The sequence below is a fragment of the Phoca vitulina genome, unplaced genomic scaffold, assembly GCF_004348235.1.
Source record: "Phoca vitulina isolate PV1807 unplaced genomic scaffold, GSC_HSeal_1.0 scaffold1, whole genome shotgun sequence".
NCBI lineage: Eukaryota > Metazoa > Chordata > Mammalia > Carnivora > Phocidae > Phoca > Phoca vitulina.
The window spans coordinates 91,340,870-91,363,475 of NW_022589704.1; positions in this window are offsets into that span (position 1 = coordinate 91,340,870).

Genomic DNA, 22,606 nt, shown 5'->3' on the forward strand with positions numbered 1-22,606 from the left:
CCTCCCCTCCAGAAACCCTCAGTTTGTTCCCTATATTTAAGAATCTCTTATGGTTTACTTCCTTCTCTGTCTTTATCTTATTTTTCCTTCCCTTCCCCTACGTTCATCTGTTTTGTTTCTTAAATTCCACATATGAGTGAAATCATATGTTATTTATCTTTCTCTGTATACACTATTTCACTTAGTGTAATACACTCTAGTTCCATCCACATCATTGCAATGGCAAGGTTTCATTCTTTTTGATGGCTGAGTAATATTCCAGTGTGTGTGTGTGAACCAAATCTTCTTCATTCATTCATCAGTTGCTGGACATCTGGGCTCTTTCCACATTTTGGCTACTGTGGATAGTGCTACTACAAACATTGGGGTGCATGTGCCCCTTCAAATCATCATTTTTGTATCTTGTGGATAAATTCCTAGTAGTGCAATTGCCAGGTCATAGGGTAGTTCTATTTTCAACTTTTTGAGGAACCTCCATACTGTTTTTCTAGAATGGCTACACCAGTTTGCACTCCCACCAACAGTGTAAGAGGGTTCCCCTTTCTCCACATCCTCGCCAAAACCTGTTGTTTCCTGAGTTGTTAATTTTAATCATTCTAACCCTTGTGAGGTGGTATCTCATTGTGGTTTTGATCTGTATTTCTCTGATGATTAGTAATGTTGAGCATCTTTTCATGTGTCTGTTGGCCATCTCTATGAACTCTTTGGAATTCAGATCCTCTGCCCATTTTTTAAATCAGATTTTTTTTAAATTATTATTGAGTTGTATGGATTCTTTGTATATTTTGGATACTGACCCCTTATTGAATATATGATTTGCAAATATTTTCTCCTATTCAATAAGGTGTCTTCATTTTGCTGATGGTTTCCTTCACTATGCTTTAAAAAACAAGCTTTTAACTTTGATGTAGTCCCATTTATTTATTTTTGCTTTTGTTGCCCTTGTCTTTGAAGTAAGATACAAAAAAAAAAATCATTAAGACATGTCAAGCTTACCATTTATGTTTTCTTCTAGAAATTTTACAATTTCAGATCTTACCCATTTTGAACTAATTTTTGTATATGGTATAAGACAGTGGTCTAGCTTCATTCTTTTGCATGTGGCTGTCCAGTTTTCCCAACACCATTGACTGAAAAGACTATCTTTTCCCTACTGTATACTTTTGCCTCCTTTGTCATAAATTAATTGACCATCTATATGTGGGTTTATTTCTGGGCTCTCTATTCTGTTCTATTGATCTAGGTTGTCTGTTTTTATGCCAATATCACACTGTTTTGATTACTGTAGTTTCATAGTATAGTTTGAAATCAGGGAGTGTCATACTTCTAGTTTGCTCTATCTAAAGATTGCTTTGTTTATTCAGGCTTTTTGTGGTTCCAATACAAATTTAGAATTGGTTGTTCTAATTCTGTGAAAAAAGGTCATTGGAATTGTGATGAGATTGCACTGAATCTGTAGATGGCTTTGGGTAGTATGGACAATTTAATAGTACTAATTCTTCCAATCTATGAATATGGAATAATTTTCCACATATTTGTGTTTTCTTCAATTTCTTTCATTAATGTCTTACAATTTTCAGTATTTGGCTATTTCGCCTCCTTGGTAAAACTTACTGCTAGGTATTTTATTCTACTTGATGCGATTGTTTTCTTGATTTTTCTTTCACATAATTTGTTGTAAGTGTACAGAAAAGAGAATTTTGTGTATTGATTTTGCATCCTGCAACTGTAATAAATTCATTTATTAGCTCTAATAGTTTTTTGGTAGCCTTATAAAATAAGTTCAGAATGTTCCCTCCTTTTCAATTTTTGGAAGAGTTTGAGAAGGATAGCTGTTAAATCTTCCTTGAATGTTTGGTCTCTTGTTCTTTTGAATTTGGAACATATTCCTCTGTCTCCTCATTTTGCCTGATTCTCTGTGTTTCTTTTTATATATTAGATGAAACAGCTACCTCTCCCAGTCTTGAAGGAGTAGCCTGATGTAGGAGATGACCCGTGGGGCTCACAAGCACAATCCCCCCACCTCACCACCACAGCCGGACACTCCCAGACTGCATATACCTGCTAGCTGTGGTGGAGCCATGGTGGCAGAGTGGGGATGGCATGGCACTTGCCAGCCTGTGGTGCAGCTGTGGCATAGGGAGACTGTGGTGTGGCTACACAGATTCCCACTTTCAAGTGGTCACTGAGCGTTGGGTTCATGTGCACAAATGAGCTGTGGAGGTAACACATTTCCATCCCTTAGATGCTGGGCAGGTTGCCAAATCCCTGGCTCTGAGGAACCATCCAATGTCCCCTCCAGTCAGTGCTATGACTGACTTGGAGGAGTCTCAGAAGCACTGGCAGGAAGGTATGCCAGGCGTCCCTCGCTGCTCAGTGGAGCTTTGAGCTATCCTACAACCCTCTTCTCCCTAGGCATCTCTAACGATAATGGGAATAGGAAGCACCAAGGGAGTTGTTACAGTGCAGATTCCTGGGCCCTGCCCCAGAAATTCTGATTCAGTCAGTCCAGGGTGAGCCTAGATACTTGCATTTGTAACAGGTAAACCAGGTTCGGCTCCCCCAGCCACTCCTTCTTCATTGTTCACACTGCTGTGTAATCACCTCCTCCTAAGTCTGTGTGGGACCCATGACTTTCTTCTCAACCAATGAAATAGGATAAAAGTGATGGAATCACATCCTTATGATTAGGTTATGTTATAGAAGACTCCGTCTTGCTAGAAGACTCACTCTAGAAATTTCTTGCTGGCCTGAAGAAATAAGTGGCCGTGCTGGAAAACCCTAAGTGGCAACGAAGAGCAGGCAGCTGCTAGGAGCTGAGGCAGCCTCCAGCCTCTGCCAGCAAGAAGGCATAATCTTCAGCATGACAACCGCAAGGATGTGAATCCTGCCAGCAACCTGAGTGGCAGGATCCTTCCACGAGGGGACTCTTCCACAGCCTGGGCAGTCAACATTTCAACTGTAGCCTCATAAGAGGACACAATCCAGATGACCCCTGCCCAGGCTCCTGACCCGTGAAACCATGAGATAACAAATGTAGGTGTTAGATTTGTAGTAATTTGTTACACATCAATAGAAAAAGAAAAAAAATAAGGTGTTACAGAATGAATGTCTGTGTCCCCTCCCCATTCATATGTTGAAATATAATCTCCAATGTGATGGTGATTGGAGGTGTGGCCTTTGGGAGGTGATTAAGTCATAAGTGTAGAGACCTCATGAATGGGATTAGGGCCCTAGAAGAAGAGGCCAGAGACACAGCTCGCTTTTTTTTCAGCCATGTGAGGATACATGTCAGCAGTCTGAGACCTGAAAGACTGTCTTGGCACCCTTGTCTTGGACTTCCAGCCTCCAGAACTGTGAGCAATAAATACGTGTTGTTTAAGCCCCCAAGTCTGTGGAATTTTATTACAGCAATCTGAGCTAAGGCACCAGGGGACTCCTATTTATGCAGCAAGGACACCAACATAGCAAGTGACCCTAGTGCAAGTAGTGGAGCCTACTCTGGTCCCCACCTTGAGAACCACCAATCCAAATCAAGGTGAGGCTAAGCCTCAGGGGCCTCCAGTACTCACCTGTCTGGAACCAAACCCTACAGGTCTTCTTGGCATTAAAGACCTGCCTGGCTCCTGGAGGGGGAGGGTGGTGGTCCTTTAATTCTTCAGGAGTACTTTGGAGTTTCACTATAACTGCCTCCTGCCCCCAGGCTCCCATCTGGCTATCCAATCCAGAGGTGGCCCAGGACCATATGCATGGAAACCAAAGAGCAGACACTTTGTAGTTTGTCCCTTTCACTTCTCTTCAAGGTATTGGGAGCATCTGGAAAAATCTTAGGGGTCCTAAATATTTCTACTTGGCCTTCTAATATCTAAATGATCACAAGATCAGCTTGTTTTTTCCAAAAGATTCTATTTATTTACTTATCAGAGAGAGAGAACATGAGCAGGGGGAGCGGCAGGCAGAGGGAGAAGCAGGTGCCCCACTGAGCATAGAGCCCAATGTGGGACTCGATCCCAGGACCCTGGGATCACGACCTGAGCCAAAGGCAGATGCTTAACCGACTGAACCATCCAGGTGTCCCATAGATCAGCTTTTAAACGACAAAAAGACTGGCAAATACAATTACGTGTACATGAACAAATATATATATTTGTTTTAGGGTTTGCCTCCCTCTACACACACACACACAGAGGAACATAAGCACTGTACATAAGGACAGGGACTTTTTCTGTGGTGCTCACTGATACTATCTCCAGAGCCTAGACTTTGCCTAACATATATTTGTAGGAAGGAGAGAAGGATGGATTAGAGGGAAGAGGGTGGGATACTGTAATGGTTTCCCATCAGGACAGTGCTAATCTAATCAATAAAACTAAGCCAATGTTAATGGGTGATCGTAGTCTCATCCTTTTATGCCTCAGAGTAGCAGCCAGTAGAAATATTCTAAGGCTCTAACACAGTGATTCACATTCCAAAGCCAGTTGTCCATTTCAACCACTCTCAGGGACAGCAGGGCATCTTAACTGCATATTCATCTGTCATAAAATGCCCCTGGTGCCCTCAATTAGCCACAATTTGTAGCCAATTGAAGACAGCACGCAAATTTTTAGAAACCCTCACAGTGACATACCACTGTTCACCCATGAGACTTCTTCTCATGATAACTCACATCCTGTCAAACAGTGGGGTCACACAACTGGGGTGGCCCATTGGGGAGAGCCTCGTTAATGCACAACAGCCTTAATGGGCCAATCCTTAAGCAGACCGTCCAGTATAGAAGTGGAATAATAGTACCAAGCCTGAGAGCGACATTTCTCTTTACCTTTTAATTTCCTTTTCTGGCTAAAGACAGATCTGTGATATAATTTTAACGTGGCTTTTTGCAGCTCCAGATTTCTCTAGCAGTAAAACCAGCTTCATGGCAGTAGTTTTCCTCCTTAAACATTTCTCTAGCTTTTGGGATCAAATTCTTTCAAACCTATCTATGGATGAGTCTGATGAGCTTCCTGCATTATTTATCCTCAAGTAAATTAGGAAAACCATTACCAGCTTGCCTCGTATTTTTTGACAAGTCTAACCATTGAGCATACTGATGTCCTGTTTAATCAAATAATTTATTTACACAGAATCGACATTTCTATTCATACCTCACCTTACAAAATGATGGAGGAAAGACAAACTTCTTAAATCTCTAGTCTTTAATTTGGAACCTGGTTTACCACCATCACCTACCTCTCTTCACCCTGGGGAACTGGGTGGGGGAGGAAGGGAAGGTACTAGCATGTGCACTAACAAAGGTCTGCCTGGCATGCCCTGCCTGTGTGTGCACGTGTGTGGGATAAGAGTAAGGATTCTGTCCTGTACCATACATTTTCCCTGGATCATGATGCTCAACTAAGCTCCCATAATTTACTCTAGGTTCCAAATAAGAGATCAGAGAGCAGCACTGAGACAGGCTGTCTGTCACTGGGGTTTTGGAGAACGCTGACTCCCTGCCTCTGTACATGAACCAACAAATCTTAAGTGCTCATTACGTGCAAAGGACTGAATGAGGAATATGTGAAGACAGAGGCCACCAAGTGGGGAGAAGGGAGCCACCATGTGCCACGCTCGGTGCTAGGCACTGACCCATGTTTTCTCCTTTAATTCCCAAGAGATACAAATTTGTTCTCCCTCATTTTACCCAGGCAGACACTGAGGCTCAGAGGAGTTAAGTAACTTGCCCAAAGTCACACAGCCGATTTTGACCCCAAGCCCATCTTCTTCCCGCTATATCACAAATTATTCCTGGTCTGCTACTAAGTACCCACAAGGCTTCTTTATGCTTCCACCTCCATTCACAGTCAAGGATTTGTCTGACTTTTTAAAAAAAATACTACAAGATTAGGGCTACTCTCTTCCAAGATAACTTCCAACAGGGTTGGTATTTTGTGTTACTTCTAAGTTCACCCCACAAGTTGGGTCAGATTTTAGAAGAATGGGATGATACATCCCTAAAGCATTCAACATAAACCCCCACCCAGTACAGCTGAACAAACTATAGGATATGAATCTTCACACCAAGAGCTGAAAAACAAGTATGGGACCCCTAAGAACAAATTTTAGTGGCACAAACTCTTAAAAACATAACCTTTATTTCTTCAATAGAGCCTTTCATTAAATTGCACAGATAAATAGCCAAATAAACAAATAAATGAATCAATAAAGCTTCAAAGGAAATAAGGACCACAGAGAAAGCCTAATGCGCTCATTCTTTGCTTTCACCAATCAAATCAACACCCTCCAGGTGCTTTGGGGTGTCTCTTGCTCTTCTGTGCATTTGCCCATAAGAGCAATGACATTTGTTGATTACACTCATTTGGTTTTTAGAGGCCAAGGTGGATTGTATTCGCCTTTTCTATTAGCCTCGCAATACCTCCCTGTATTTTTTGCAGATTTTCTGAACAGCAATAAGTTCTAATCAATCTTCCTGGCTTCATTTCTCAGAATCTCACAATCTCCTCAAGGAACATTTCAAACCTGATTTATCATCATTACCAGACCCTAAATATTCACCAGATTCTTTATTATTTATTACACCTAGTTAATTTCCCTGTTCTGGCCTTATGGGTCAAATCACAGAGCATGTGAAAGATTATCCCACAACATGTCATGAAGACTCTACTATAATGCACAGTCACATTTAGGAAGAAGCATTACACACACACACACACACACACACACACACTAGCTCTGAACTGTAGCTGAGCCCCTCTGCTTCTCTTCAAGACTCTGACCCACATCCAGGCATTTGCCCCTTGCTCTGAGCACCTCCTGAACTACACACACACAAGGGCAAGCAACAGCAACTTCCCCATCTCCCTCCAGTTGGGCAAAGGCCCCATCTGTGCTCTCTTATTAAAGAGCCTGGAAAGGGGCTGCATGGAAAAAAATGATTCCAGGTCAGTCCTGTGTGGGGAGAAACCGTCCTAAGGTTATAAGGAGGTGAGAAATGGAAACAGGTTACACTGCTACCCTTCTGGGATAAGATGACACCGCCAGGTTGACCCATCCTAGAGAACATGGTGACCCTCTGAGGGAGACACGTCACACCTGTACCCCTCATGCCACCCACCAAATTAGCTGTGACTTCCCAGTCCACACCTCCTAGCACCCTCCCCTTTCCCCCAGATGAAGGAACTTTGGCTCAGCCATGAGCAATCCAAACTTGTGTTCCACCCATCACGCAGTGAAGATAGAAGGGATTCTGTTTGAATTCCCTTTTTGAAAAATATCTTTAGCTCATCCTGCATCCTGTGCTCTAAGAAGATCTTTCAGAGCCTGACTCTGCCCAGGAAACAAGCTGTCTGGTGTGTGTTAGTGAATGGAAGCAGGCTCATCCAGGACTAAAGCTCCAAGACACCAAGGATGTATTCTGTGTTGCTCCAGATGACAGAATTAAAACCAATCAGAGAAGCTATTGAACAAGGAATTTCTTCTTCATACAAGGAAGAGCTTCAAACAGAGTCCCCTTTCAGAACAGTCTGTCTTGTGGAACAACTAAAGAGGTTAGGTAACCATTGCCAAGGGATGATGCATGAGAGGCAACCCACACACCCGCTAGGACCTTTTCCAACTCAAAGCTGGTGTGACTCTGAGGAGATGCTCTACATTCAACTCATAGAGCCAAAGCATTCTATACCTGGAACAGATTTCTGGGTTCATCTTGTCTAGACATTGCAAATTAGCAATCCCAGGTTAAATTTAGCCCAGGGGAAATTTTCATTTTGTTCACAGAGTGTTGGTGCACACAGGTTTATTGTTTCATCCAATATTTAAGAATATTCATCCAAAACAAAGAAAACACTTTACATAAAATCTGGATTTTTCAGCTTCTCTTTATTTTTTTTAATTTAATTTAATTTTATTATGTTATGTTAGTCCCCATACAGTACATCATTAGTTTTTGATGTAGTGTTCCATGATTCATTGTTTTTGAATAACACCCAGTGCTCCATTCAATATATGCCCTCCTTAATACCCATCACTGGGCTCGCCCATTCCCCCACCCCCCTCCCCTCTAAAACCCTCAATTTGTTTCTCAGAGTCCATAGTCTCTCATGGTTCGTCTCCCCCTCTGATTCCCCCCCTTCATTTTTCCCTTCCTTCTCCTAATGTCCTCCATGCCATTCCTTATGTTCCACAAATAAGTGAAACCATATGATAATTGACTTTCTCTGCTTGACTTATTTCACTTAGCATAATCTCCTCCAGTCCCATCCATGTTGATGCAAATGTTGGGTATTCATCCTTTCTGATGGCTGAGTAATATTCCATTGTACATATGGACCACATCTTCTTTATCCATTCATCTGTTGAAGGGCATCTCAGCTCTTTCCACAGTTTGGCTATTGTGGACATTGCTGCTATGAACATTGGGGTGCATATGCCCCTTCTTTTCACTACACCTGTGTCTTTGGGGTAAATACCCAGGAGTGCAATTGCTGGGTCATAGGGTAGCTCTATTTTTTACTTTTTGAGGAACCTCCATGCTGTCTTCCAAAGTGGTTGTACCAACTTGCATTCCCACCAGCAGTGTAAAAGTGTTCCCCTTTCTCCACAACCTCTCCAACATTTGTTGTTTCTTGCCTTGTCAATTTTTGCCATTCTAACTGGTGTAAGGTGGTATCTCAATGTGGTTTTGATTTGAATTTCCCTGATGGCTAATGATGATGAACATTTTTTTATGTGTCTGTTACCCATTTGTATGTCTTCTTTGGAGAAGTGTCTGTTCATGTCTTCTGTCCATTTTTTGATTTGATTATTTGTTTTTTGGGTGTTGAGTTTGAGAAGTTCTTTATCAATCTTGGACATCAGCCCTTTGTATGTAGTGTCATTTGCAAATATCTTGTCCCATTCTGTGGGTTGCCTCTTTGTTTTGTTGACTGTTTCCTTTGCTGTGCAGAAGCTTTTTATCTTGATGAAGTCCCAAAAGTTCATTTTTCCTTTTGTGTCACTAGCCTTTGGAGATGTATCTTGAAAAAAGTTGCTGTGGCTGATGTCAAAGAGATTACTGCCTATGTTCTCCTCTAGGATTTTGATGGATTCCTGTCTCACATTGAGGTCTTTCATCCATTTTGAGTTTATCTTTGTGTAAGGTGTTAGAGAATGGTCGAGTTTCATTCTTCTGTATATTGCTGTCCAATTTTCCCAGCACCATTTATTGACGAGACTGTCTTTTTTCCATTGCATATTTTTTCCTGCTTTGTTGAAGATTATTTGACCATAGAGTTGAGGGTCCATATCTGGGCTCTCTACTCTGTTCCATTGGTCTATATGTCTGTTTTTGTGCCACTACCATGCTGTCTTGGTTGTCACGGCTTTGTAATATAGCTTGAAATCAGGCAGCGTGATGCCCCCAGCTTTGTTTTTCTTTTTCAACATTTCCTTGGTGATTCAGGGTCTTTTCTGATTCCATACAAATTTTAGGATTGTTTGTTCCAGCACTTTGAAAAATGTCATTGGAATTTTGATCGGGATGGCATTGAAGGTATAGACTGCTCTGGGCAGCATAGACATTTTAACAATGTTTGTTCTTCTGATCCATGAGCATGGAATGTTTTTCCATCTTTTTGTGTCTTCTTCAATTTCTTTCATGAGTGTTCTATAGTTCCTAGAGTATAGATCCTTTACCTCTTTGGTTAGGTTTATTCTGAGGTATCTTATGGTTTTTGGTGCTATTATAAATGGAATCGATTCTCTAATTTCTCTTTCTACAGTTGTTTTGTTAGTGTGTAAGAAAGCAACTGATTTCTGAGCATTGATTTTGTATCCTGCCACATTACTGAATTGCTGTATGAGTTCTAGTAATTTGGGGGTGGAGTCTTTTGGACTTAAACAATTCATGGAAACCAATGAGAATGAAAACACATCAGTTCAAAACCTATGGGAGACTGCAAAGGCGGTCCTAAGGGGGAAATACATAGCCATCCAAACCTCACTCAAAAAAATAGAAAAATCCTGAATCACCAACTAACTTTACACCTTAAAGAACTGGAGAAAAAGCAACAAATGATGCCTAAGCCACACAGTAGAAGAGAAATAATTAAGATTAGAGCAGAGATCAATGAATTAGAAACCAGAAACACAGTAGATCAGATCAATGAAACTAGAAGCTGGTTCTTTGAAAGAATTAACAAGATTGATAAACCATTGGCCAGACTTATCCAAAAGAAAAGAGAAAGGACCCAAATTAATAAAATTATGAACAAAAGGGGAGAGATCACGACTAACACCAAGGAAACAGAAACAATTATTAGAAATTATTATCAACAACTATATGCCAATAAGCTGAGCAACCTGGATGAAATGGATGCCTTCCTGGAAACCTATAACTCCCAAGACTGAAACAGGGAGAAATTGACAACCTGAATAGGCCAATAACCAGTAATGAGATTGAAGCAGTGATCAAATACCTCCCAAAAAACAAGAGTCCAGAGCCAGATGGATTCCCTGGGGAATTCTACCAAACATTCAAAGAAGAAATAATACCTATTCTCCTGAAGCTGTTTCAAAAAATAGAAACACAAGAGAAGCTTCCAGACTCATTCTATGAGACCAGCATTACCTTAATCCCCAAACCAAAGACCCCATCAAAAAGGAGAATTTCAGACCAATAACCCTGATGAATATGGATTCCAAAATCCTCAACAAAATCCTAGCTAATAGGATCCAACAATACATTAAAAGGATCATCCACCACGACCAAGTGGGATTTATCCCTGGGATGGTTCAACATTCGCAAATCAATCAGTGTGATAGAACACATTAATAAGAGGAGAAGAACCATATGGTCCTCTCAATTGATGCAGAAAAAGCATTTGACAAAATACAGCATCCTTTCCTGATTAAAACTTTTCAGAGTATAGGGATAGAGGGAACATTCCTCAAGTTCATAAAATCCATCTATGAAAAACCCACAGCAACTATCATCCTCAATGGGGAAAAGCTGAGAGCCTTTCCCTTAAGATCAGGAACACGTCAAGGATGCCCATTCCCGCCACTATTGTTCAACATAGTACTAGAAGTCCTAGCAACAGCAATCAGACAACAAAAAGAAACAAAAGGTGTACAAATTGGCAAAGAAGAAGTCAAACTCTCTCTCTTTGCAGATGTCAGCTTCTCTTAAAAAAAAAAAAAATCAGAATATCTAGTCACATGAGGCCTGCATTCAACTTGAAGCTGAATAATGGCTGCTCCTTTTAGATGGGGCTGTGCTCTGTCACAGTCCCCACCATCTTCCATTACCCCCCAGCTTCACATTAAAGTTGGGGTTTTGTTGGCTTTCTGTTTTATTGGTTTGTTTTGTTCTGTTTTGTTTCAAGTCTTCTTTATTCACATGTATTTTCTGTCTTCCCTGCAGCCATGACTGTTTGCCTCTGTTGGCCTAGTGAAACCCTAGATAAACTGACTAAGGCTCAGAAAAGTTAAGTGACTTGTCCAAGGTCATCAGCCAGCTAGTACAAAGCAAGGAGTAAAACTCAGTTTCTCTTGTGATCCAATGCTCCAACAACTTGACCACACAGCCAGCCTTTACACAGCTTATTTCCCTGGACCAATTTAAATATTCACATTCAGGCTGTGCAAACTATCCCTCTCCACTTCAATTTAAAATATCCTAGTGATATGGCTCCACATTAGCCCTTAAAAAAACAATAATAATAACAGCAAAAAACAAAAACAAAAACCACCTCTTCTGTCCAGCTGACTTTGCAAGTTACTAGCACCCAAAGACCAAACACCCTTTTGTGTGTTCAAAAAAAAAAAAAAAAAATCAATCTGATGAACACATAAGATTTCAATCTTCCTTGTAAAATCAGGAATAGGCCAAAACCTTATTATTTCAGACTCTGCATTGATAGTCTAAATCAATAGTGCAAACAAGATTTCTGGGGGAAAGGTTAAAGTAATTGGCAGAACACACTGGTGTCAAGCTACCATAAGCACTTTCAAAGCAAATAATTAAATGCAAATAATTGATAAGCTCACCATAAACAATTCATTTATATATATATATGGCTTTATAAGACATCTCTTTAGAATTTAAGTTACTGTCTGCACTTGAAAATGATATAACCATGCACCTCTTAAAATCTTCTGTGATCAGACCTGTAGCTGATTTAACCTGCCTATGCTCCACAGTAGTCAGGAATTTTAAATACTGAGTAAACCAAAGACTGATGAAGGACTTTTTTTCTTAGAGAGAGAGTATGTGGGGTGGGGGGGGGGGGGGGGGGGTGGCAAAGGAAGAGAGAATCTTAAGCAGGCTCCACACTGACCGTGGAGCCAATGTGGGGCTCTATCTCTCGACCCTGAGACTGATTGTGACCTGAGCTGAAATCAAAGAGTTGGATGCTTAACCAAGGTGCCCCCTGATGAAGGACTTTTTTTAAAGCTTTTGGGTTTTTTTAAAGATTTTATGTATATGAGAGAGACACACTAAGAGAAGGAACACAAGCAGGGAGAGTGGGAGAGGGAGAAGCAGACTTCCCTCAGAGCAGGGAGCCCGATGCGGGGCTCGATCCCAGGACCCCGGGATCATGACCTGAGCCAAAGGCAGATGCTTAATGACTGAGCCACCCAGGCGCCCCTTTTTTATAGCTTTTAGTTGGGGTGGGAGATCACTCTAGGCAGGGCCTAGGTTAACTCACTTTGCCTATGTGTTAAGCAGTTCTATTTTTTCCTAGCACTAAACAGAGACCCAACTTGGACTGACTCACTGTCAGGTCCCCACATAAGAGGGAGTTGGACTTGGCTGGGTCAGGTCACATTTAGGTTCAGCTTTTGGATGAGACTGATTTAAAGAGGGCACGTTAAAAGACTGCCTAATCACTGGGGCCACATATACCAAGCTGTCAGACTAGAAAACGGATTGGGGATTACCTTAGCTGTCCTTTAAGCCTAACCTCAGCTAGAGACATAACAGCCTTAGTCACCTGCAGCCTACCCAGGATCTATTCTCCCTTCCTCCGTCCTAGTAAAACCCACATTGTGGTTAGGTATCTAGGATTGATAATCAGCTAGGACACAACAAACAGATTTACCATTGTTCAGAGCTAGTATCCATTCTAACTGGTCATAACCAAACTGTACTAGACGTAACATATGTAAAGATTTATTTATTTGAGGAGCGCCTGTGTGGCTCAGTTAGTTAAGGGTCTTCCTTTGGCTCAGGTCATGATCTCAGGGTCCTGAGATCAAGCCCTGCATCAGGCCCCCTGCTCAGCTGGGAGTCTGCTTCTCCCTCTCCCTCTGTGCTCTCACTCTGTCTCAAATAAATAAATGAAATCTTTAAAAAAAAAAAAAGATTTATTACATAACTAATGAATCGTTGAACACTACAACAAAAACTTATGTACTATATGCTGGCTAAGTGAACAGAAAGAAAGAAAAAGAAAGAAAGAAGAAAAGGAAGAAAGAAAGAAAGAAAGAAAAAGAAAGAAAGAAAGAAAGAAAGAAAGAAAGAAAGAAAGAAAGAAAGAAAGAAAAAAGAAAGAAAGAAAGAAAAAGAAAGAAAACAAAAAAGAAGAAGAAAAGAAAAGAAACTAGCTTAAAAAAAGATTTCTTTATTTGAGAGAGAGTGTGTGCACAAATGTGGGGTGGGGGGGAGGGGGGATGAAAAGGCAGAGGAAGGGGGAGAGAGAAAAGTCTCAAGCAGACTCCTCGCTGAGCCTGGAGCCATGCAGCACAGCACGCAGGGCTCCATCTCACCACCCTGATGAGCTGAGTTGAAACCAAGAGTCTGCTGCTTAATCGACTGTGCCACCCAGGCACCCCTACACCTAACATATTTAGAATCTCAGTCCTCTGGGTAGGTAGTGTACCTACCAGTTCTGACCCCAGACAAGAGCCCTGATTAGTATCAGCCAATCACAGTAATCCTAGTCTTCTTGTCGATGATTGGTTTAAGTACCTGCCTTTGGCCATTTAGTACAGAGTATTCCCCTTGTTGATTGCTTCTTTCAGGGTTGGACCCCCAATCTAACTAACCCAGTCAGACTAAAGAAATAGAATATTTAGTCCATGACTCAGGGAAAGATTTTTCTCTCACTCACACAGAACAAAGAAGTCACTAGTCCTGGCTGTTAATAGCAGCCCTCTTCAAACTCTGAGGGCCATCCTCTTTAAGACAGAGCCTATACACGGATAAGGGTAAGCAGGGGGAGCAGGAAGACTTGCAGAGAAATAGAGCCATAGGTCCAAGGATTAGGGTACTGTGCCTGGAGCTTGCCCTACCTCCTGTCCTCCGTCATAAGAAATAGTAAATTTCCTGACTGTTTAAACTACTTTAGGTGGGAATTCTGTTCCTTACACTTAAAAATATTCAATATTTGCACAAGCCAATATATTCAAAGAAAGTTAGAGGGAGAAGCCAGTATTTTAACCCATCCCTACACAGACTTTTTAATCAGGGCAGACAGAGCAACTGTTTGCAGCTGCAAAGTTCAGTTTGCATTCTTGTTTTTGTCTATAGTTGAAACACAATGTTAATTTCAGGTGTACAACATGGTAATACAACAGATTTGTACATTATGCTATGTTCACCACAAGTGTAGCTGCCATCTGGCCCCATACATCACTATTACAGTATCATTGACTGTATTCCTTATGCTGTGATTTTTATTCCCATAACTTATTCATTCCATAACTAGAAGCCTGTATCTCTGACTCCCCTTAATCCATTTTGCCCATCCCCCCACCCTCCTCTCCTCTTGCAACCATCACTTTGTTCTCTGTATTCATAGGACTGATCCTGCTTTTTGTTTGTTTATCCTTTCTTTTCTTTTCTTTTTTTTTTAGATTCCACATATGAGTGAAATCATATGGTATTTGTCTTCCTCAGTCTTATTTCACTTAGCATAATACTCTCTAGGTCCATCCATATATATGAATGATACGCATATATATATAAGGAAGAAGTGGTGTGTGTGTGTGTGTGTACACACATCCATTTGTCTATCAATGGACACTTAGGTTGCTTCCATATCTTGGCTACTATAAATAATGATGCAATAAACATAGAGGTGCACATATCTTTGCAAATTATTGTTTTCATTTTCTTTGGTAAATACCCAATAGTGGAATTATTGGGTCATATGGTACTTCTATTTTTAATTTTTTGAGAAACCTCCATACCATTTTCCACAGTGGCTGCACCAATTTACATTCCCACCAACACTGTACAAGTGCTCTTTTTTTCCCCACATTCTGTCCAACACTTGTTATTTCTTGACTTTTTGACTTTAGCCACTCTAACAGTGTAAGGTGATATCTCACTGTGATTTTGATTTGCATTTCCCTGATGATGAGTGATGTTGAGCTTCTTTTCATTTGTCTGTTGGCCATATGTAGGTCTTCTCTAGAAAAATAGCTATTCAGGTCCTCTGCCCACTTTTAATCAGACTTTTTTGGGGGGGTGTTGAGTTCTATAAATTCTTTATATATTTTGGATACTAATCCCTTATTACCCTTTGCAAATATCTTCTCCTATTCAGTAGGTTGCCCTTTCATTTTATTGATATTTTCCTTTGCTGCACAAAAGCTTTTTATTTTGACATAGTTCCAATAGTTTATTTTTTCTTTTGTTTCCCTTGCCTCAGGAAATATATCTAGAAAAATGCTGCTATGGCCAATGTCAAAAAAATTACTGCCTGTGCTCTCTTCTAGATTTTTATGGTTTCAGGTCTCACATTTGGGTCTTTAATCCATTTTTATTTTTTTTTTTTTTAAAGATTTTATTTATTTATTTGACAGAGAGATAGCGAGAGCAGGAACGCAAGCAGGGGGAGTGGGAGAGGGAGAAGCAGGCTTCCCGCCGAGCAGGGAGCCCGATGTGGGACTCGATCCCAGGACCCTGGGATCATGACCTGAGCCGAAGGCAGACGCTTAACGACTGAGCCACCCAGGCGCCCCATTTTTATTTTTTTTAAAGATTTTATTTGTTTATTTGACAGAGAGAGACACAGCAAGAGAGGGAACACAAGCAGGGGGAGTGGGAGAGGGAGAAGCAGGCCTCCCACCGAGCAGGGAGCCCGATGTGGGGCTTGATCCCAGGACCCTGGGATCATGACCTGAGCCGAAGGCAGATGCTTAACAACTGAGCCACCCAGGCACCCCTCTTTAATCCATTTTTAGTTTGTTTTTTTTCATGTGTGGTGTTAAAGTGGTCCAGTTTCATTCTTCTGCATGCAGCTGTCTAGTTTTCCCAGTACCATTTATTGAAGAGACCATCTTTGCCCCATTGTATATTCTTGCTTCCTTTGTCATAGATTAATTGACTATATAATCTTGGGCTTATTTCTGTGCTCTCTATTCTGTCCCATTGCCAGTACCATACTGTTTTCATTACTACAGCTTTGCAGTATACCTTGAAATCTGGAATTGTGATATATCCAGCTTTGTTTTTCTTTTTCAAGATTGCCTTGGCTATTTGGGGTCTTTTGTGGTTCCATAGGAATTTTAGTATTATTTGTTCTAGTTCTGTGAAAAATGCTGTTGGTATTTTGATAGGGATTGCACTGAACCTGTAGACTTCTTTGGGTAATATGGACATTTTTAACAATATTAATTCTTTCAATCCATGAGCATGGAATATCTTCCCATTTGTTTGTGTTTTCTTCAATTTCTTTCATCAGTGTTTTTTAGTTTTCAGAGTACAAATCCTTCAATTCTTTGGTTAAGTTTATTCCTAGGTATTTTATTATTTTTGGTACAATTGTAAATGGTGTTGTTTTCTTAATTTCTTTTCTGCTACTTCATTGTTAGTGTATAAGAATGCTACCAATTTCTGGGTATTAATTTTTTTATCCTTCAACTTTACCGAATTCATTTATTATTTCTAGTAGTTTTTGGTGGAGTCTTTGGGGTTTTCTACGTATTGTATCATGTCATCTACAAATAGTGAAAGTTTTACTTCTTCTTTAGCAACATGGATGCCTCATTTCTTTTGCTTGTCTTATTGCTGTGGCTAGGACTTCCAGTACTGTTGAATAAAAGTGGTGAGAGTGGACACATCCTTGTCTTGTTCCTGATCTTGGAGGAAAAGCTCTTGGTTTTTAACCATTGAGTATGAAGTTAGCTGTGGATTTGTCGTATCTGGCCTTTATTATGTTGAGGTATAGTCCCTTTAACCCCACTTGGTTGAGAATTTTTATCATGAATAGATGTTGAATTTTGTCAAATGCTTTTTCTGCATCTATTGAGATGATCGTATGATTTTTATCCTTCCTTTTGTTGATGTAGTGTATCAGGCTGTTTGATTTGTGAATATTGAACCATCCTTACATCCTGGCATAAATCCCACTTGATCATGGTGTGTGATCCTTTTAATGCATTGTTGAATGCAGTTCCCTAGTATTTTGTTGAGGATTTTTGTATCTACATTCATAAGGGTTATTGGCCTTCTCCTTTTTTTAAAAGATTTTATCTATTTATTTGACAGAGAAAGAGGCAGAGGGAGAGGGAGAAGCAGGCCCCCTGCTGAGCAGAGAGCCCAATGTGGGGCTCAATCCTAGAACCCTGGGATCATGACCTGAACCAAAGGCAGACACTTAACCATCTGAGCTACCCAGGCAACCCATGGCCTTTTCTTTTATTGTGGTGTCTTTGTCTAGTTTTGGTATCAGGGTAATTTGGCCTCATAGAATATATCTGGAAGTTTTCTATCCTCTTCTATCTTCTGGAAGAGTTTGAGGAGAATAGATATTAACGCTTCTTTAAATGTCTGGTTGGACCATTTCCTTACACCACACACAAAAATAAACTCAAAATGGTTGAAAGACCTAAATGTGAGACAGGAGTCCATCAAAATCCTAGAGGAGAACACAGGCAGCAACCTCTTCGACCTCAGCCGCAGCAACTTCTTCCTAGAAACATCGCCAAAGGCAAGGGAAGCAACGGCAAAAATGAACTATTGGGACTTCATCAAGATAAAAAGCTTTTGCACAGCAAAGGAAACAGTCAACAGAACCAAAAGACAACCAACAGAATGGGAGAAGATATTTGCAAATGACATATCAGATAAAGGGCTAGTATCCAAAATCTATAAAGAACTTATCAAAGTCAACATCCAAAGAACAAATAATCCAATCAAGAAATGGGCAGAAGACTGGGGCACCTGGGTGGCTCAGTCAGTTAAGCGGCTATCTTCGGCTCGGGTCATGATCCCAGGGTCCTGGGATCGAGCCCTGCATTGGGCTTCCTGCTCAGTGAGGAGCCTGCTTCTCCCCCTCCCTCTGTCTGCCTTTCTGCCTACTTGTTCTCTCTCTCTATCTCTCTGTCAAATAAATAAATAAAATCTTTAAAAAAAAAAAAAAAGAAATGGGCAGAAGACATGAACAGACATTTTTCCAGAGAAGACATCCAAATGGCCAATAGGCACATGAAAAAGTGCTCAACATCACTCGGCATCAGGGAAATCCAAATCAAAACCTCAATGAGATACCACCTCACACCAGTCAGAATGACTAAAATTAACAAGTCAGGAAACGACAGATGTTGGCGAGGATGCGGAGAAAGGGGAACCCTCCTACACTATTGGTGGGAATGCAAGCTGGTGCAGCCACTCTGGAAAACAGTATGGAGGTTCCTCAAAAAGTTGAAAATAGAGGTACCGTATGACCCAGCAATTGCACTACTGGGTATTTACCCCAAAGATACAAATGTAGTGATCTGAAGGGGTGCATGCCCCCCAATGTTTATAGCAGCAATGTCCACAATAGCCAAACTATGGAAAGAGCCAAGATGTCCATCAACAGATGAATGGATAAAGAAGATGTGGTATATATATATATATATATATATATATATATATATATATACACAATGGAATATTATGCAGCCATCAAAAAAAATGAAACCTTGCCATTTGCAACAATGTGGATGGAACTAGAGGGTAATATGCTGAGCAAAATAAGTCACTCAGAGAGAGATATGTATCATATGATCTCACTGTATGAGGCGTTCTTAATCTCAGGAAACAAACTGAGGGTTGCTGGAGTGGTGGGGGGGTGGGAGGGATGGGGTGGCTGGGCGATAGACATTGGGGAGGGTATGTGCTATGGTGAGTGCTGTGAATTGTGTAAGACTGATGAATCACAGACCTATACCTCTGAAACAAATAATACATTATATGTTAAAAAAAGAAGAAGAAGAAGATAGTAGGAAGGGAAAAATGAAGGGGGAAATCGGAGGGGGAGATGAACCATGAGAGACTGTGGGCTCTGAGAAACAAACTAAGAGTTCTAGAGGGGAGGGGGTGGGGGGAATGTGTTAGCCTGGTGATGGGTATTAAAGAGGGCATGTATTGAATGGAGCACTGGGTGTTATATGCAAACAATGAATCATGGAACACATCAAAAAAAATTAATTAATTAAAAAAAAAGAAACTATAAATGTCTGGTAGAATTCCCCTTTGCATCCATCTGGGCCTGGAGGTTCATTTTTTGGTAGTTTTTCGATTACTAATCAATTTCATTGCTTGTACTCAGTTTGTTCAGATTTTCTATTTTTCCCTGATTTGGTTTTAGATTATGTGTTTCTAGAAATCTGTCCATTTTTCTTGGTTGTGCCATTTGTTGGCATAATATTTTTTCTGAAGTATTCTCTTAAAATCCTTTGCATTTCTGTGGTGTCAGCTGTACTTCTCTCTAATTTCTGATTTTATTTGGATTCTTTCTCTTTTTTCTTGATGAGTCTGGCTAAGGGTTTATCAATTTTGTTTGTCTTTTCAAAGAACCAGCTCTTGGTTTCACTGATGTTTTTTCTTTTTCTTTCTTTCTTTCTTTTTTTTTTTTTTTTTTTTAGTCTCTATGTCATTTATTTTTGGTCTGATCTTTATTATTTTCTTCCTTATACTCACCCTGGGCTTTGTTTGCTCTTCTTTTCTAGTTCCTTTAGGTATAGGGTTAGATTATTTGAGCTTTTTCTTATTTCTTGAGGTATGACCATGTCACTATATATTTCCCTCTTAGAACTGCTTTCACTGTGTCCTAAAGATTTTGGACCATTGTGCTTTCATTTCATTTGTCTCCGGGTATTTTTTTATTTCTTCTTTGAATGCTTTACTGACCTATTTGTTGTTTAATATCATGTTTTTGAGCTTCCAAATCTTTGTGTTTTTTCCAGTTTTTTTCTTGTGATTTATTTCTAGTTTCATACTGTTGTGATCAGAAAAGGTGTATGGTATGATTCTAATCTTCTTAAATTTATTGAGGCTTATTTCGTGGCCTAATATATGATCTATTCTGGAGAATGTTCCATGTACCTTGGAAAGAATGTGTATTCTGTTGTTTTGGGATGAAATGTGTTGTCTATATCTGTTATGTCCATCTGGTCGAATGTGTCATTCAAAGACACTGTTTTCTTATTGATTTTCTGTCTGGATGATCTATCCATTGATGATAAGTGGGGTGTTAAAGTCCCTTACTATCATTGTATTGCCATCAATTTCTCTCTTTATGTTCATTAATATTTGCTTTATGTTTTTAGGTGCCTCTGTACTGGGTGTGTATTTATTTCTTATATCCAATTGTTGGATTGATCCTTTTATCATTATGTAAGACAGTTCAAAGTTTTTAATGTACCCACACGGTGCATGTCCAGATGCTTGTAACTGGGTAAGGAAAGGAGGTGAGTAAACTGGGGAAAACATGGCTCTGGTATGAGATAGTCCTGGGTCCATCTCAGCTGTTCCACTTATAAATTCTGTGACCACAGGAAAGTGTCAATATCAGTAAATTATGGGAAAATACGTATCTTATATCATTGTTCTGAGAATTCAAGTAGTTGCAATGTACAAAATATCTAGTGCACAAGAGAAGCTTAATAAATAAAAGACATCCTCTTTTCCCTTTTTCCACCCCATCTTCTAAGAAGTCTTTTCAGATCCCCTGACCCCAAAGTTCCAGGTACCACAATTGCTACAGCTCCTATTTCACCCCTTTCCTTTCTTCCCCTCCAACTCCACCCTTGCTTAATTTCTATCCCTGTTACGTTTTGTGTGGCTGGTATATACTTTTCATTGACTCCATTTACTGGTACTCAATATGCAGTAGGTACTGTTATGACACTTAACCCTCATAACCACAATCACCCAGTGAGAAACGTGATATGCTCATTTTATACTTGATGAAATGAGACTCAGAGAAGTGATATAAACTTGTCCGTGACTTTTTTTAAGGTGAATTAAGAGGAAGGAATTCTAGGCCAGTGTGACTCCAAAAGCTATGCTCTTATCTACTTCATTACACTACTCATCCAAGGAGTAATTTATATATGTGTTTCTGTATGTCTCTTCCAACAAAATAAGTTGTTCAAAAACAGAGCCATTGTTTTCTAAAGAAAGGTAGGTAATGTAAGAACTCACCAGTCACCTATTCTAAGCCATCACTGACAACACACACTTTTGATTGCCCATGTGTGAGCCTTCTTGAGGCCTGGGATACACAAAAAGGCATAAGACACTGTTCTTGCCCCCCAGAGACTCAAATCCAGATGTAGAAATAGGACCTTTACATAGAAAGCAATATGAGATAGCATATCTTATTTCTCCAGGGAGAACTGCCAAATCTAAGTGCCAGAGGAGGTGAAAGGAAGGAGATCATCAAGAGCTGAAATGAGATAAACAGAAGTGGAGCAAACACTGCAGGCCCATGGGGATTAAGCAGAACTTCAGAAGGGAGATCCTGTGTGCATGCGGGGAGGAGAGATGATAAAGGGGGAGATGATGGGGGCAAGTGCTGCAGGCAACACAGAACAGAGAAGGTGTCAAAGATAAACAAAGCCAGATACTAGTTAGAGTGGTAAGGACAGATTCTAATCAGTAATATCCTATTAGAATAGGAGTCCGGCATGAATTGAACTCAACTTTGATTTATACAGAGATAATTGGGCATTTTAAAGGGAGGGTGAGGGAGTAGGGAGGGGGTGGGCAGGGGCTCAGCAGAGTCAGGAAGTGAAAAATGACAAAAAGCAGGAAGAAGGCTGGTTCATGTGAACTCCATCTGGGTTTGCTAACTGGTGCTTTTTAAAGTTAGACTCCTACCCTCCCACTGAGACTGAGAAACCAGGGCCCCATCTTCAGGTGTTGGCTGGAAGAAAGAGCAAATTCTTTTACCAGCCTTGGGTTTTCTCAAGCAGGCACTTTAAGGGGACCAGGGGTATCCTAGGGATGCAGTCTTGAGCTGTTAAAAACTATGCTGGTGTTTGTTCAAGTCTTTATAGGCCAAGGTTGAGACCTAGTAGAGAAGAGAGCTCAGAGGAGCCTGGCTACAGTCTGGTCAAGGACAGCCTCTATCAGGGAGCAGCTTCTAGCTGGCAGAGTTCTCTATATAGAAGACGGGATTGATAATGAGAGGTAAAAAAAACCAAGCTGGTGATTTTGAACTTCCCTTAGAGGAAAGGCAAGCACCAGTCCCAGTGTTCCCAAGACTGAGTGAGGGGTTTCCCAGCATGGGAAACATTTGGTGCTAACATAGGAAAAATCAGGCAAACAGCAACCCATGGATCATCACCCCACTTCGAGGCATCAGGCACCTGGGACAGGATATTGAGCAGGAAGGCACTGTAAGAA